The sequence below is a fragment of the Lissotriton helveticus genome, chromosome 4_1, assembly GCF_964261635.1.
Source record: "Lissotriton helveticus chromosome 4_1, aLisHel1.1, whole genome shotgun sequence".
NCBI classification, from domain to species: Eukaryota; Metazoa; Chordata; class Amphibia; order Caudata; family Salamandridae; genus Lissotriton; species Lissotriton helveticus.
Window position 1 is genome coordinate 802515091 of NC_136063.1, and position 18470 is coordinate 802533560.

Sequence of the window (18470 nt, forward strand, 5' to 3'; positions counted from 1 at the left end):
CTACTACCGAGAACTAAATGGCAGGATCTTGTGGCAGTTTCCTGAGTGAAAAGAATTTGAAAAATAAGCCATGCCATTTATAAAGATTGAAAACAGAATTCAATGCACAGTTTTCAGATACCACAAGACTTGTTTAGTTTTCTTCCAGTATTTGGAATGTTTTTTCTTGTGCTTAATAAAAACTCCTTCACAATCGCTGGCAAAGCCAACTGAGCGGCACTCTCATAATAAATGCACAACTTACTGGCTTTGCCAATGCTCGTTTTCTTATTGTAATATGTTCATTGACTCTGACGGGACGGATTTTGCTTACATGGCAGACAGCGTGGTTTAAGTGCCAGCATCTGATTTTATGTTTTATTTATTTATTTATTGAGGTTTTCATGTAGTGCAAACTAGGGCCTGGAGCATCTGAGCATTTTACACAAGGGAGTGACAAAATAGTACACTCAAAATGAATGGGCAATAATCCGAGGAGAAGGAACATTACCGGGGGACTATGAAGGTACAAGTGTTGCATTAAGGAAGGCATGGTCTTGCTTTTCAGTTCATTGTGACATAGGACAGACACCAAATTGTGTTTCCACTCCTCTGCCTAGAGTAAAGCAGAAGTACCATTGTGGACCTACTTTAAAGTGGTTGTTTATCTTTAACTGTTTTATTGTGCAGAACTAATTGGCAATGATCTAATAGAGTGGTGAGTCCATTAACTTTATAGAAGGGTAAGTCAGTGACAGCTTAGTCAATTATCCTGAAGTCCAAGGCTGAACTGAAAGTAAATAACACCTTTCACCTAAGCATTAACAATATACTGGCCACTCCTTCTGCGTAAATGTATTAACTTCTTGGCATTTGATTTAATGAGTTTGTTATGGCTATCCCAGCAAGGCGCTGAGATGTCGTGGGACGGTGAATGTCTTGAGACATTGCGTTTTTTCTACAGCTTACAGTGAAATCTTTGTTTGATCCAGGACACACAATATTCCCCCGGAACCAGCAGAATATTCCCTTATGACAATTATCATTTTGACTATCATTGTAATATAGTCTTGAGCAAAGCAGATGGAGTCAGCAGCGGCATGCAGACTGCAGAGAGGCACATGTCGAACTGCAGATGCAGTGAATGTCTTGAAATACTACTGCAGTGATATGTAGAACCCTTATGCGAAATTCTGCTATTTCTTACATGTACCACAAAGAACTTCCTGATCCCAAAGAGTGGTTCAGGTAGTAGAGGCATGCTCTATGTACCCGGCTGGGCAGCTACAGGCAGTTTCCTTATCAATCTAGATATTCTGTACAAAGAGGATGACAAATTAATGTTCACGACTCTATCCCAGTGGAGAAGGAGCTATACCATGCACACATATAATTTAAAAAATCTTCTAAATTGGGGTTCAGAGGTTATGGGGTTATTTAATTTTCGGAGGAGTGGGAACCTTACTTTCACCAAGGTCAGTCATCTCATTCTAAGGAGGGGAAACTGACAAGTTTCCATACGCGACGCCACTGATGGCTCTGCCATCAGAAACCTATGGCTTGACTGCTAATAAGACCCAGGACTCCCAGGCCAATGTGTCAAAATGTCTGCTTTGTTTAGTGTTGGCCTTCTGAAGCATGTTTTCGCAGCTTGGGATCGTAATGTGACGCGTGTCTAAACCGGGCTTGAAAAAACAGCAATAACTCCAAAAATATGGAGAGAACATCTTGTGAGGCAGCGGCATGCTTTTTGTATTGCAGAAATAACCCCTCACTTTGGGATTGTTCTTTTTTTACACAAAAGACAAAAATGCCAGTGGTGCCCACCTGGCCTTACAGTTTTGTCTGCAGTTATCCTAATGGGTCTTTCAGCAAGTGGCTGGCATTTATAATTAGGGCATGCAGTCCCCTGTCAAGCAGGTAGAAGTGAGGGCATCCACCACATCAATAAATGGCAGGCGGTCGGCCAAGGTCTAAAGGTCCCAGTTAGGGATACTAAATAATTTGGGGTTTTTTGTCTTTCCTTTTTTTATGCAAACCCTCAACCTTCCCCTGCACTAACCGCCTCCCAGACACACACCCCCCCAAAACCAACACCCTCAAAACCCATTCAGAAGGAAATCCCTTGTCGATATCCTCCTGTCCCCTTAACCCCCCTCCCCCCACTAGGCGGGTGCCTTGGGACGGCACCTTAGATGCTGCTAGAACCCCCCACCCCTCCAGACCACCCTCACCCTAAAAAAAAAAAAAAAAAAAATCAAGAACCTAGTAAAATTTCAATATCTTAGTCATACATCAATCAGCCCCTCAAACTTGTTTTAGCAGCTCATTAGTTCTGTCACTGAGGAAATCAACCAAACGACCCTTAAAGAGCACGTTTAGCTTGGATTGTTGATAGATAACAGCTTGTGCTCTGGCTGCTCTCTAAACCGTCTAATCCAGTGCTTTAAATGGAAAAAAATAAGTACAGGTACTCACCAAAAGGAGCAGTGGGTGGAGTTTAGGGCGGGGCTAAGGGGGAACAAGGGGCGGGGTTAGCTTTTTGACCGTGCCAAGGTTGTATGCACGAAATCTGCATGCATTTTATCAACCGCCTAAGGATTACGTGCTGCTTCAGCCTGCCTTAAATCGAACCGGTGGCCTACAGCTCACTGAGCCATCTGTCCAGTACTGGTACTCTATTGTAACATGCACACGTCACTTTTCTCTTGTAACATACTGTTTGCTACCGCTTACATTTTGTTTGCTTTAGATACTTGCGCAAGTGCCACCATTGCCTCATGTAACGTTTGTTCTTGTGCTGGAGTGTCTGCCATTTATTGCAGTACTATACCTCTACTTGTACTTTGTATGCTTTTGTAACCTGCACACATATCACTTTTTCCTCCTGTAATGTATCGTTTGCTACCTCTTGTATTTTGTTTGCTCACAATTGTCACTTTTGCCTTATGTAACAACGTTTGCTTTTGTAATTTGTTCACTTCTCCTCATGTATCATTACTGTTCCTATTGTGAAGCGCTCTGACACCTTCGGGTAAAGTCAGTGCTATATAAAAACGCATAAAATAAATTAACAAGTCTCTCCTGGAACATTTGTAAACCGGAGTTAGGGCCAGAGCTGACAATGTCTGTACTGTGAAACCAGGTGCCAATCTCCAAATTTTTGATTGGTCTTAAGGTCTGTCCAAGGTCGATGAAATAGGAATCAGCAAGTGTGAAAGTGGAAGTGTGCAAGAAAGCAATTCAGATGCATGGCGACTGTAAAAGCCTTCCCATACGTTCCTTTGTTATGTCCTGAATAGTGCCTCCCACCGCCACCCATTAGATTTTACAGCCCCCTCTTAGCGCCCACTGTGAAAGATCTTTGGATAAGCAAATGACTCAGCAGAGACACCCCTGCTCTGATTTACAAAGCAGCTCACGCTGGGTCCTGGTGACGAGTTCCTGTGATTGATTCTGTGCAGTGCTTGAAAGGTGCTGCCATAGTATAACTTGAGGGATAAAGGGAGCGCGCGGCCTCGGTTAAAGTCAGATCCCCATGAGTACCGGTACTCTTTCTTCTAGAAAAAAGTGCCGGTACTCAAGGGGAGAAAATGAAGAAGTGCCGGTACTCAGTACCGGTGAGTACCGGCCCATTTAAAGCACTGGTCTAATCATGTCGTCAAGCTCTTTTCTACGGCGAGCTGCCATGACGGACATGTCAGAGTAAATTTGAAATTTTGAACTATCCTCCAATTCAAACACCTATTTTCTGGATTGCCCTAGACAGCATCTGTTCCTTGTCCCTAAAATCAGGGAAGTTTACCAGAATTGTTTGTCGCTACTTTATGCTTGGGATTGGTTGAAAAGGAACCCACTGGGTCTGCTTTATTGATAGATCTGCTTGAAGATTGGTATTCACGTTTCTTTAATCAAAGTCTCAATGAGAGTGCTTACCTCCTCCCTTCCTGAGCCTCCCTTTCCACAGAGATACCAAGGAATCTTAAGTTTGAAAGTCTTGAATGGTTTTCCAATTCATTCAATTTTGTTTTCAACATGGGAGTTCTTTACCAGCATCATCTACACACGTTTGCTGTTTAGTTGCAATAACCTCCAAGTCCAAGACCCGCTGTTCAATCTGGTTGAGTCATTCAGAAAAAAGAGAAGGCTTCTCGTCAATTCGGTTTAAATGATCATTGAGAGATGAGGTGGCCTGTGACTGAGACTTTTTGATGCCCCTAATCTCTTCTAAAAGAATCACAAATCATTAGTTAACAGGATGGTCATTAGGAGGACAGCTTTTTGGTTGGGCATCCACCGTAGATAATGGCTAATGCTGGAGCATGGGTAATAAAGAATCTAAGTATTCGGAAACAATCGCCTCCTTATCAGCAACATAAAGTTCGCCGGCATTTTCCTGTCTTGACCCACTCTTGCTCTCCTGAGGGGGAGAAAATAAATTGATATCCCTGGTATTCTTAAGCACCTCCAGACTCTCACTCCCTATCGTAGGAGCATATGCCACATCCTGACGTTGTGATGTTTTAAACAATGGATAGTTTCCACTGGAGATATGCAAGCCTGGGTGGAGTTCGCAGTAGGCTGAACGCTACGAATTGACCAAAAAACGCTTGGCAATGACTGTTCGCTTTTGATTTTCAGTGTCGGGTGATTGTCCTGCGCTGGAAAATCAATTCGAACAGCATCATGCGTAGCGCAAGAGGGCGCTGCTTCTTTTCTGCAGCGCAAGTAGATTTTCTACCCGAGCGGCAACTTTCTCAACGCAAACAGAATGTTTCTCAATGCGAGCAGTCAGGACCAACCACCTGCATCGAGAAATACGACCGCCCGTGCTGAGAAATTTCGCCGGGAGGAGAATTTTTCTTGCTCACGATCGCCAACTTGGAGTTGGAGAGCGAGAGCAAGCTAAAATCTTGCCGGGAGGTGGATTTTCTGCGCTTGCGCTCACCAACTTGATGTTGGGGAGCTTGAGCGAGGAAAGAAACTCCGCTACACAGAACAGAGTTTTTCTGAACTCAAGTTGCTACGTGGAACGCAGAGTGCGGGAATCTCTGCAAACTCCGCGAGCGGAGCGGAGTTCACCACCCAGACTTAGTCAAACCCACTTCCAGTGAGTCTGTAGTATTGGAGATCCAGTGCCCATGGAGTTTCGAGTAGTCAGTCTATTGAAGGGAGGGTCCCCTCCACCTTCTTTAAGGAACCGCTATGTGGTGCAGCCATCGTCCCTATGTTCAAAGTGACCGAGACCATTATCAACATCTCCAAGTGGAATATTTACAGCTAATTCTCCCATCTTCTGTACCCCAGGATTCGAGCAAAGAAGCGACAATTTCTTGGGAGGACCTCTCTCCTGATTTACTCAACCTGATAACCTGAGCATTTCTTGTATTGGCTTTCGGAAAGGCTTTTAGCCTACTGGGGAGATCCTCTATAAGCACTAGGCTTCATAAGTCTGAAAGTAGAGAGGGCAGAGGGCAGTAATGCCAAGATTTATACTGCCAAGCCCTGATGGGAATAAACTGCCACAGGTAAATTGAAGCTTGGCCTGGATTGGTCTAAATTGACCCCGGCCCTGCTCCTTCACTTATCTCCTCCATGGCTCAAGTCAAACACACAAAAGAGTCATGTTTTCAGCAACCTGGAAGTCACTGCTGCTCCTGTCCCATATCATGAGCCAGTGATGAGGGAGAAATGTGGGGGAGATGTGAAAGATGAGCCAAACACAGAGGGTTAGAGTGCTGAAAAAGTTCTGGCCACGAGGAAACAATCCTCGGCACAGTGCCTCAGTCTTAGTGGTGCCTGGAATGGAGATCACAATTGTGGCACCCAACCTGTGCCTCCACTCTTGAAAAGGCCTAGAAATATTTTTTTTTAAACTGTGCTGGGGTAGGTTGATTGTCATTTCACTTATATTCTGTGGATGTGCTAGGGTGAATCTCCATTGCAGTTGTTACCTTTCTGTTGGGGTGGTGGTGCACAACTCTGTGGCATGTCATTTCTGTTCTATGGCGGAGTCGGGTAAAACTCCAAGGTATGACATTCCTGTTGTGAGAATGTAATGACGTATTCATGCACAGCATGCTTTTTCCTGTTCTTTTCCTTTCTAGGGCCAGTCTGTTTAGCATCAGGCCATCCCTTCTCTTAGTGGTGCATGCAGTCCTGCTTCGAGTGCCTCTTGTTTGAGGTTTCATCTTTTTGGGGGGGGGGGAGGGGGTGTCCCCATGTGTCTCGTACGGTGTTGGTCCAAAACAGAGTATTTCAAAAACCAAACAATTATGAAATATCTATTTGGTTACAGCACAGAGATGCAGCTTTTCATGATAATGTGCATTCTCTTGCAAACCTTTACAATCTGCTGGCTGACATGTACACACCGTAAGGTTTGGAAGGAGTTCTAATGTAATCCTCCCAGATATATTCTCCACCTGATGTGCGAGGTGCAAACCTCATGTAGAAAATACCTTTCACATCACAAGGCTCCAACAAATGAGCCCCACCTATTCACTCGAGAGTAGGGACCCTGCTTTATGGTTCCATCTACTTATTGTAGTAACTGAACAGGTGGACACTACCAAAATGCTGACATTCAATTAGCATCAAGGTAATTGTTGTATAGTGTATTCTAATCTCCCTATCTGTCATCTATCTTCTCATGCTTTACAACTTGCCTGTATTTAGAATGTTATAGATGTCATAGAATACTTACTAGAGATGAGCCTTCACTTGATGATGGAAGGCTGAGCATCCAGGAGGACAGCTCCTGGTGGGGCTAACTTATCTACTTAATTAACCAATTAACTACCATCTTGATTCACCTGTATCACCTGTAACTTCAACTATAATAAATATCAACTTGGAACTACACCCTGACTCCATGAAGATTATTACATTATTACAGTAATCAATACTTAACAGGGAGAATCATGACCAGAAGCTGTCACAAGCCACACCAGAGATATAACTTAAATATCACTACGTCTGGTTTCATACTATGTCTGAAGATCACAGTGTTCTAATGAAGAATTAGAACACTGGAATGTGTTGAGAATGTTGAGAGCTCCACTGAACACAATAGAGTGGCAGAGGGCCAATAATTACAGGTTATTTGCTCTGACCTGTGGGCTATAATGGCTGTTACTTACCCTCATGAGCATAACATGGGGCCCCTTAGTGCGGGGGATGGGGGCAAGCTTCTCCTGCATGGAGGGGGCCCTCATCCCACTTATGGAGGGACGGTACAATCTGGCTGTAGTAAGTCCAATGTGGGTCAGGTGTAGTATTAAGATGAATGCTTTATTGATAACAGTTCTTAGTTGCAGGTAAGTATCAAGCATTAAGTAGTACAGGGTAAAGAGTTATAGGGCGAACCCCACCAGATGCAGCTTCCTTGCTGCTCAGCCCATCCTCTCAACTGGCAGTCCACACACAGGCATACCAGCATTCTATTACCTCACCACACATACCAACATTCCACTGTACAGCCACACTGGCCGAGCAGCAAGGCAGAGAAGCAGGAGGGGTGCATTACATTAAAGATCAGTATACTACACACCTTCCCCCTTTAATGAACAGCAACAAAAGAATTATGTAAGAAGTAAACATAGTCAATGCATAAATAAACATAGGTGTAAAAATGCTTTAAAGCATTGAGAGAAAAGACACAGAAAGCAACAAGGTTTCAACAAGTTTCATTTGTTTTTGTAAAATATCGAAGAGCAGCAAAAGAGGAATGGGACAGGACAATACATAGACACTGAAGAGAGAGCGGGAGAAAGGCTATAACGACTGAGGGTGGATAAGAGACAACTGCGAGAGAGAGCGAGAGAGAGAGAGAATGGAAAAAGAAGAGAGTAAGACTGAAGACCGAGAGAGAGGGAGGAGAGGGTGGATATAAAGAGATAGGTGTAAAAAAAAAGTTTAGAGGCAGGAGAAAAGTGAGAGATACAACAGAGGCCAGAAAGGCACAGTGGCCAGTGCATGAGAGATATCAGTTATAAAAAGACAGCTAAGTGAGCGTGAGGATGAAATCTAGAGTGAGGAATAGAGCAAAGGTGAGTGTGTGGCAGACTAGACAGAAGAGAAAGGCGACAGGTGGAAGAATGAGTAGGGCCATTACAGAGTAACAGGTCAGGAACAGAGGTGACAAAGAGATAAGACAGGTTGAAGAGAGAGAGGGGGAGACAGGTAAAAGAGGGAAGAAAGACAACCAGAGACCTATACAGGAGACGAGAGAAAATGGCAGGAGGGTGGAAAAAGAGACTGGGGATGGATAAAATAGGTGGCAGAATGAGGAGAGACACGAGACAGATTGCTGAACAGTGTGAAGGAATACAGTACATTACAATGCGACGTATTACATTGCGTGCTTTTACAACGCAGTCGTTTCAATGACCGCGTTGTTAGTACGCAATGCCTGTCATTAGAACAACTTGCTGTAGGGACTGCGCTGGACTTAGGAATAGTATTCGTTACTATTCCTACTTCAGTTTGCGCAACAATAGGGAAGGTGTTGAAATTCATTTCCAATACCTCATAGCCCCCTACAGCATGTCGTTGTAATGACTTACGATGTAAATGCATCGCGTACTAACAACGCGTCATTGTAACGCCCGCATTGTAATAGTCTTGCGATGTAATGACAGTGCTGTAAACGCTGTTTCCTGTGTCAAGCAACATGAAAGAGGAAAGGCAAGGAAGAGGGACAGAGCTAGAAGGAGACAGGCAGCGAGCAGGGGCAGCTTGCCCATAAAAGGCATTCAAGCACCCGTCCAAACACTTTTCTCCCTGTCACTCTGAGGATCTGAAGTTGTAGCGCCACCTCTCCAGACCCTCGCAGTGCAAGAAGAAATAAAAAGAAACTGCGGGGAGATCTGCTAAAATCTGGTACAGTTCAATCCAGTAACTAAAGATGCTGCTCTGAGTTGCACTAAAAGGAGAGAGCAGGACAACGCCATATCTACTTAGCTGCACTCTTCCTCAGCGCTGGTGCCCTTTTAGCCTGCCTAGCACCATGCACACATTTGCCCCATAGTGAAAAAGCATGTGCGTGATGTTTAGCGCGGGTTTTGCACTGGAAGCAACCCTTCAAGTATAAAAAAAACTATGCTAGGACATACTTTAAAACTTTTGGACACATTGTATGTGGACTGTTTCATGCAGCACACATGCAACGTTTGAAAACTTTGGAGAAATAAAAAGAATTCTCAAAGTTATTATTGCCTTCCTCAAGGAGGTGTGATTTTTTGGAGTGAAGCCCTTTCTAAAAATGTTGGTAAATAAGGCTTTACATCAAACACCATAGCTTTGGAATGCCTGTGTACCTTCTCATAGGACACCCCTTGACGCAAACTAGCACAAAGAGGATACTTTGCACTACTTTTAGGCAACTTTCCAGCACAAAAAATGTCTGAACTGGAAAGAAAATACAAAATTAACACTTTGAGCTGGTTTGCATCACTTCAGTTTACTTTACACTGGCGCGACGTGTTGACATATCTGCCTCTGAATGCCTTATGGGCTGTAAGTTCAGGGTCGGTCATTCAGTCAAGCGCAGTTTGCTTTGTTTAGGGTACCAATGTGCTCTGTTACAGGGATGGGACCAGAAATCGAGGCCTGGTGTTGGAATGCATCTGGAAACATGTACTGAGTTTCTGTGCTGGTTTTGCCCCTTCTGAAAGTAAGAGGAAATATGTGCAGAGATGGGCCCAGAATCAGGGTAAACATGACGAATGTACATAGTAAATCCAGATTGCACCTGTTTTCCTAATTTCTGACACAACTCATAATGACGGATTGTGATTGTGGTGGTGGGGGGGGGGGGGGGGGGCCTAGGTGGGGTCCAGCCAGAATCTGAATTTCAGATGCTGGTATCACCACCTCCAATTACTGCCCAACTTGTAACGGGGCTCCACGCGTGAAACGCGGCGGGAGCAGTGTTAGAGGTTTGGAGAGTGAGCAGCTAGAGTAGGATGCAGGGGAAAAAATTAAAATACATTAATTGGATAAATAACTTGTTGCTTATACAGCACTTCATACATACACCCTTTAGATGGTTCTAAGTGCTGCATATAACAGAAATTATATTTTTCCCAATGTAATGGTACTCAGTTTGCTGACCCTAAAGGATGAAAAGATGAGCTGGCCTTTTCAGGAATGTAAATTGTGACCTTTGGACCACCGACAGGTGGCTGAGGTGAACATTAACTCCCTGAGCTGACTAGAATGCTGGTGTTTGTGTGTGTGTGCATGAGTGCAAGCACGTGTGTGAGATTCATGTGACTCCTGCCCACCCCAGTAAAATGTTGTCCCTAGAATAATTATGGTAATTTGTGTTATACCTGGGCATCGCCACCATTATGGTGCTCATACTAGGCTAATGCTTGTCCTGGTATAATGGCAACATGTTTTGGCATTCTGTGGGAATCCATGGCATGCTGGTGCCCATCTCTGGTGCTGTGATGGCCTTAGCATAATGCTGGTAATTCTTCGCATATCAACAGCATCCATCCATGTCACGATGGTGCCCGAATTAGGCATAGTGCTGGCCATGGCAAAACATATTGCCATTGTATCAGGGTAAGCATTATCCTTTTGATGAGCACCATCATGGTAGTGATGCCCAGGTATATCACAAATTACCATGGCATAATGGTGCCTGCCATTTCAATAATGCTGGGCATAGCAGAATGGTTTTAGTTGTAATACATGGCATATTTTGAGCATCCTTGCATACAGTGCGCACACCAGGTAAAGTATTGGCCCTAGCATTACAATGGCATTCTTTGCTCACTGTGGCACCTATGGCATGACAGTACCTACCCCTCGGATAATAATGACCCTGGCATAAAGGGTCAGCATTCTTGTCATACTGTGGGTGTTCTTGGCATGTTAGTATCCATTTCTTGTTCTACTTGGGTTATCTCTTGGCATATTATAAACATGAATTATACATTAACGTCATCTTCTAGTGCAAGGATTCCATCTAATTTCACAGTTAATGAAGTAATTAACATGGACAACTAATTACAAAGGGTGGGTTTAGAGCACATATCAAGAACCCAACATACAAATCACAGCCATGCATACACAGGTACATCTGATGGTCTTGTGTTGGCTCAGAGCATGCATGCTGCAGCCAATGAAAGACAGCGGCAGATTAATCTCCGATCCCACGAATATCACATGCGGAGTCCCACAGAGGTCGTCACTGAGCCTGACCCTCTTCAACGTCTAGATGGCCCCCCTCGCCGCCATCATCGGACAACACAGCCTCAATATTGTATCCTACGCCGACGACACCCAGCTCATCCTCTCCCTCACCAAAGACCCCGCCAGACTCAACTTCCACAAAGGAAGTCGTACTCTGGATGACCAACACCTTCCTAAATCTCAACGCCGAGAAGACAGAAGTCTTCGTCCTTAGAACTACCCCTTCAGCATGGGACAACACCTGGTGGCCGACCGCCCTCGGAAGCCCACCGACCCCCCTCGGACCACACCTGCCAAAAACCTCGGCATCATACTCGACTCATCTCTCACCATGAACCGACAGGTCAACGGAATCACCTGCAGCTGCTTCAACACTCTCCGCAAGACTTTCAAGTGGATCCCCCTGAGTCAAGGAAGACAGTCACCCACACACTCATCAGCAGCAGGCTTGACTATGGAAACGCGCTCTAAGCCAGCATAAACAAGTCCCTACTCCGCAAACTCCAGACGATACAGAACACCGCCGCCAGACTCGTCCTTGGCACCCTCTGGCACGAACACATCAGCCAACCCCTACGAAGGCTCCACTGGCTCCCAGTGGAGAAAAGTCACCTTCAAAATCCTCACCCACGCCTACAAATGCTTACACAACACGAGACCTTTAAACTCAACGACAGAATCAACTTCCACGTACCCAAAAGGAACCTCTGATCTTCCAACCTCGCACTGGCTAAATCTCTAGGCATCCCCAGAGCCAAAGCAGGCGGAAGATCCTTCTCCCACATCCCAAGCAAAACATGGAACAAGCTCCCAGCAGACATCAGGCACGCCCCCTCCCTAAACACCTTCTGGAGGTCTCTCAAGACTTGGCTCTTCGACTGAACTGATCTGCTGACCCCTCCCTCAGCGCCTTGAGAACCTCACAGGTGAGTAGCACGCTTACAATACCCTGATTGATTGATTGTCCAGCCACTTTGACTCCAAGGTACTGCTCTTACTAGTGGATATAGCAGCATTTATAAGATATTTGTGCGCTCACTAGGCCAGTACGCATGCACTAGGAGAAATGGTTTATACGAGGAGCACTAGAAGTAAGTCACATTGACTTAGAACTTTGAGAACAGTTCAAGGTTCTGGAGTATTGTCAATAGACCGCTTTTTGAGCATGATGCAGGGGGTGATTTAGGCTCCCACATCACTGAGGAAGATTGGGTGTCCCATTTCAAATTTATGTTTAAGGGCCCTACAGCGCAATCTCACCAGACAGACAGGGCCATTAATATTCCCGCTGGGTTTTTGAGCAGGAAGAGGTTGAGGTTGGGATTGGGATGACATGTAACAAAGCACCAAGCCCGGACGGCATCCCACCCGACCTTCTTAAATCGGATCCACTTTTTTGGGCACCGGTTCTTGTGGCTGTGCTTAATGCAGTAGCCAGGGACAGCTGTCCTGAGTCCTGGGCCACTTCAACTATCGTGCCAGTGTTTAAAGAGGGGGACCGCAACAGCACTTTTTGCTACAGGCCGATCTCCCTTCTTGACTCAGTGGTAAAGGTTGTGGGTGGGGTGTAATTAGAAAGATTATCTTCCTGGGCAGAGGGGCACAAGATAATTTCTGATATTCAATATGGATTTCACCCAGGGCGGTCAACTGTGGCCCAATGCCTCAATCTTTATATGATCCTTGGTAAGTACACGATTGCTCGCCCAGGTACGAGCTATTTGGCCTTCATGGACCTTCCATCCGCGTTTGACTGTGTTAATCGGGTCAAACTGTGGCATTCCATGAGGGCCATGGGGGTGGAGAGCAATATCGTTAACTTCCTAGAGGATCTGCACAGGGCCACTGAAGCCAACGTTAGATACTCTCAGGATCTTCGTGTCTCTAGGATTTTCAACATTGGGAGGAGGGTATGGCAAGGCTGTATTCTGGCCCCTTTTTTGTTCAACCTCTACATAAACGACATGGATAGAGCTTTGGCAGAAACGGGCAGACTTTCCGTATGTAGGGCGACGGGGTCTTCCCGTACTACTATATGCGGATGATGTGATCCTTATAGCCAGAACTGCTAGGGGCCTTCAATCCCCGAGATTTAGCTAAATGCTAAATCCTATATATTGCAGGTAGGAAAGCGGCCCAAGAAAAAGTCTCTTCACAGTAGGTCCCGAGAAGGTTCCTCTGACGACTGTCTTTTCATACTTGGGGGTTTTATTGGATGATCATTTGAAGTGGGGGCCTCTTATTCAGAAGAAAAAGGGGGAGCTTACGAGGGTAAACACTGCTATTTTCAACTTTCCTGCAAAGATGGGCAAGGGCCCAATTGCAGCCATGTTGAAAGTCTACCAGGCCAAAAGTGTAGCTACAGCTTGCTATGGTAGTGTAATTTGGGGGCATATCGCCACAGACGTGTTTCAGGTGGTTGAGAACACTTTTTTGAAGCGCTTGTTGGGAGCACCAAGGCGATTATTGAACTTGATGGCCCATGAGGAATTGGGGGTGCCTTATCTATGTGATACCCTGACTTTGCGCCCCCTAGTATTCTGGCTCAAGTGTTGGCTGAATAAGGATTTAGCAAAACACACAAGATGATGGACAAGGTGATGGACGGAATGTTGCACATTGGCAAAACATTCACCCCCAATGACAGATCTGGGTTTAATCCATTGTTATTTTGCTCACCATGCCATCCCAGTTCAGACATTGCCATATGCATCCGTCATGTCCGCAATTTCATGTTGCGAAAAACAAACCCATCCATTGAGCCTTATCTCCTGGGGTCACGGTCTACATACGAGCGTTTTTTATTGTCTAGGTTTCGCCTGTTTTTTTTTATTTGTTACTCGCTGTTCCAAAAGGGTCCAGTAGAGGTCAGGTGTTAGCAACCTGTGGCTGCAACGGAGTGTCTCCACAGGATCTGTTACACTTCATGTTTTTTTGTAAATTTTACGAGGTACCCCGGAGATATTTTTTATTCTCCCAAGCTGAATTTTAACCAGGTCCGCCCAGCGCTTTTGTATTTACAATCGCTGAAGGCTGATTGTATTTTTTTCATTGTGGTTTATCTGAAACCTACGGTGAGAACCAGGGCCTGTCTGGACAATTAGCAACCCTTCTTGTTGGAGGGTACTCTCTGTTTTATTGTTTAGTATGTGAGGTACTCCAACAGGGCCCTTTTTTTGTCTTTTATTGATATGAATTGTATTTTGTATTTAATTTTATTGTATCATGTTTTAAATGAGATTTGGATGTTGTGAAACTTTTATGGTTTTCTGCACGCAAAACCGAATAAAGTTGATTTTGATTTGATTTAGAACTGAGATGAAAGAAAAGAACCAGTATAAGTTACGATGGTTCACATAGGCCGTATGTGAGTTCTAAGGATTTAAAATCCGATACACCCAAGGGATAGCCCTTTAGTAAAACAGTCTAAATCCAGAGCCTCTCTGTCTGTATAACTTGTGGGATAGCCCAGCTCTGTGAAGCCTACCGAATGCAATGAGTGTGGCGGGAAGAGGGAGTTTTGTTACACCACAGGTTACCCTCCAAGTAGTTATGGGCGTGAGAGGTAGGCTTGGCCCTGTAAGTCAGCTACAAAAAAGGGACTCTCTCTCAGAGCGAAGCAGAAGTACTCCACGCATCTCAATGAGCTTCAGTACTGACGGTAAACAAATAAGCACTGAGTTTCCTTAGGTTCTTACAAAAAAAGAGTAAGACTAAACAGCTACTGGAGTGTGACCCTACCCAGCTAACGCCCTTTCTGGAAGATGGGTGCCATTCACAACTTGCAGCATCCACTCTTAGAATTCACTGGGCAGCCATCAAGGACTTTATACAAATGGAAATTGGGCTACTTGAAGTGAAGGAATTTCCAGTTAGGGTTTTGATGGGCTTCAGTTTGTCTCATCCAGGGATTAAGTCTGATGTTCCCTCTTGAGACCTCCCTTCATTGTTTTCTGAGCTACAAGAAACCCCCATTAAGATCCTGGAAAAGCTCTCTCTAAAATCAGTCTTGTGAAGTGTTATTTCTAGTGGCTATTTTTTTGGTCAGGAGACATAGGGCAACGTCAAGTGCCCCTACCTAAAGTTTCCTCTGCGCAGGACCCCTTACTTGAAGATGCCTCTGCACAGTCTTATTCCCAAACATGGCCCAGGGTTGATGCTCAAAGTGGAAACAGTTCCTTATAAGGCGAAATAAGTTTTCAAATTTTTTTCTCCAGTCTTAGTCTCCAGATTAGGCCTGGGTGTAAAATTCCACTCTGCTCACAAAGTTTGACGAGTTTCTCCCACTCCATGCTCCACGTAGCGCATGGAGTTTGAGTGGTTAAGACGGCGATCGCGAGCGAAGAAAATCATACTCCAGACCACCTCCCGGCAATATTTCTCAATGCGGGCAGTCGCAGATGGTTGCTACCGCTCACACTGAGAAACCTTCCATTCATTTTGAGGAAGCTGCCGCTCTAGTAAAACACCTGCTTAAGTGGCAGAAAGAAGCAGGGCCCGCTCATGCTGAGCATGGTGCCGTTCGTGCTGATTTTCCAGTGTGGTAAAAACACCTGGCTCTAAAAATCACGCGGACAGTGGAAACTAACACACTCCGCCGCTTGCAGAACTCTGCGTAGAGCTTCAGAGTTTTTGGCTCACTTTGCGGAGTTTCACGTAGCAGAACTCCATGAACTCCTCCCAAGCTTACTCCAGATGAGGCACTAATAAAAACTCTGGATGCTCTATGGTCAGTGTTCACTTGCCTTCTCCTTAAAGATGGTTTTCACCTGATGCTCATTTTGTATCAGCTAAACACATTCAAAAACCTACTGCCAATCTGAGCAGGTTGCTCGGACTGGCTATATCTACCACTTACTAATAGGCACAGCTACCCAGGCTCGAGAGCTGTATGGAACGTTTCTCTAGAGGAATTCCTGCTTCCTATGCAGGAATACAGAAAGCTTCCTGTGGGGCAGAACTTTGGGCATCCCCACTACATTTTTAAAATGCTACAGAATTAAGTTGCGGACTACGGGCTAGAGAACGTTGATACTCAAGTTCTCTCTTTGGTGCAGCCTCTTAAGAGATTTGCGTTTTGTGTATTAAACAACCTGAATTCATCACATTTGGCTATCAGGGATTTGGCCATTAATTTACAAAGCAATAGTAAGGACTGAGAAGTGGAAGATGACAGAGGTTATCGTTTGATTTCATACCATAACCCAGTACACCAAATGTATCTTCTTCATACTAGTGTTAACGGCCTAACCCACTGTCCGAGATTCTTATTGCTTTGGTGACGATCACAGGAGGACCAGTGGCAGAGGAACCTACTTCAGATACAACCTGGACAAGGGAGTGGATTATGCAGTACATATAAAGAGCCAGTATTTTGAATGGACGACTATATATATATGTATATATATATATTTGCAAAAAAGAAGAAGAGAACTCTGGGTAGTTCTCAAGTTTAGGTGGAAAGCAGCTCCTGTTAGGGCACTCAACACCAGCGACACTCTAGATCTGCTCACCTCAAATGTCTGTTTTTCTATCAAAGTTTTTAAGCATAGGATTAGCACAGTGCTATCCATGCCGAGATAGAAAATGACAAAGTCTTTTGTCATTTAAACATCAAAGTTTTTAAGCATAGGACTAGTACAGTGCTGTCCTTGCCGAGCTGTAAATGACAAAAGCCATTTATCACTCCAGGCCCAATATTACAGCTTTGAATTGGTAAAATACCAACTCAAGCCAACCTGAAATGAGTAAAAGCCTGAAAGGGTTTTGTTTTGACTTAATACTGGGTGCTCCCTTGTGTCTGGACAAAGCTATACCTCTCTGAAGAGCTCTAATTAGAGCGAAACACTGTGTCAGGGGTTGCTTTTACTCATTTCAGGTTGGCTTGAGTTGGTATTTTACCAATTCAAAGCTGTAATATTGTGCCTGGAGTGATAAATGGCTTTTGTCATTTACAGCTCGGCAAGGACAGCACTGTACTAGTCCTATGCTTAAAAACTTGGCTGTTTAAATGACAAAAGACTTTGTCATTTTCTATCTCGGCGTGGATAGCACTGTGCTAATCCTATGCTTAAAAACTGATAGAAAAACAGACATTTGAGGTGAGCAGATCTAGAGTGTCGCTGGTGTTGAGAGTGCCCTAACAAGAGCTGCTTTCCACCTAAACTTGAAAACTACCCAGAGTTCTCTTCTTTTTTGCATAATTTATGCGTCACTCTATGCCTGAAAGGATTTTGTTTTGAGATATATATATATACATATATATATATATTCGTGATAAAGAAGAACAAAAAGGAATACATTTGCTACTTTAAGATACACCGCCTTGAATATCATTTGATAGTATAATATCTTCCTGGTGCACCATTCCATTCAAAATAATAGTTTATTTCCGCGGAGCAGTGGTACCAATCAACGGCAGGTACAGGAATTGTAAATGTAAATGTAGAGGTACTTGTATAGCGCACGACTACCCGGAGGCCTCTCGGCGCTTGTACGAATACCGCTGAGGAACCCTTCCTGGCCTTTCCCTGTGAAGTGCCCACTCCTGGGAACCCCCAAGGTGAAGCCAGGCATCCTAGCGTTGTTGGGGCCGTTGTGGAGATTAAGCAAGCTATTGCCCAGAGTTGCAGAGTGGGACTCATGATTAGAATAGGCACCGAGGCGAGAATTATCAGGTCTGAGGAAATTGAGCCCAAGACCCGCCAAGGCGGGAATTGAACCCTGGTCCCGGGTCAGATTTCTGCATCAGAGTCTGCCGCTCTAACCATTGAGCCACACTTCTCCCCTGTAGTGCACAGGACCATCTTTTTTGACAATGTGGAATGAGGAGGGGAATCTGAGGTCCGCCGTTGTGTCCTGTAGAGTTTGTGACTTTTATATGTGAAGAGCCAGGAAACTTTTGTGAAGGTGGCATTAGGTACCAGCATTAAAAAGTGGTCTCTCCTCAATGCAATGACTGGGAAGAGGAAGACTGAATAGTAATAATAACACCACCACTGATAAGTAATCGAACCTTTGTCTGCAATGCTCAGACACCAAAGCTATTGGTAAATACACTTGTAGGTGGCGAGCCAGGCCTGCCGCCAGATAGTTCTTTAGCTCTTAACAAAGATCTTACGGTGTGAATCCTATAGAGAAGTTGACGATGAAGCCCTAGATACTGTTGGGTGGGATAGTGTATTTTGTTTGCTTTATAGAGTATTTGATGGCAGTAAGAAATTTTTTGTTCTTCCAAGCCCATGGTCAGTCTATGCAGACAAACTTGTGCCTCTCATATTCCG

At 44.6% G+C, this 18470-nt stretch overlaps 1 protein-coding gene across 2 annotated transcripts in view; it reads right to left on the reverse strand.

The window, feature by feature from the left end:
* Nucleotides 1-18470, reverse strand: part of ENOSF1 (enolase superfamily member 1) — a 238364-nt gene that overhangs the window by 218758 nt on the left and 1136 nt on the right. The gene's annotated exons all lie outside the window — the stretch shown is intronic.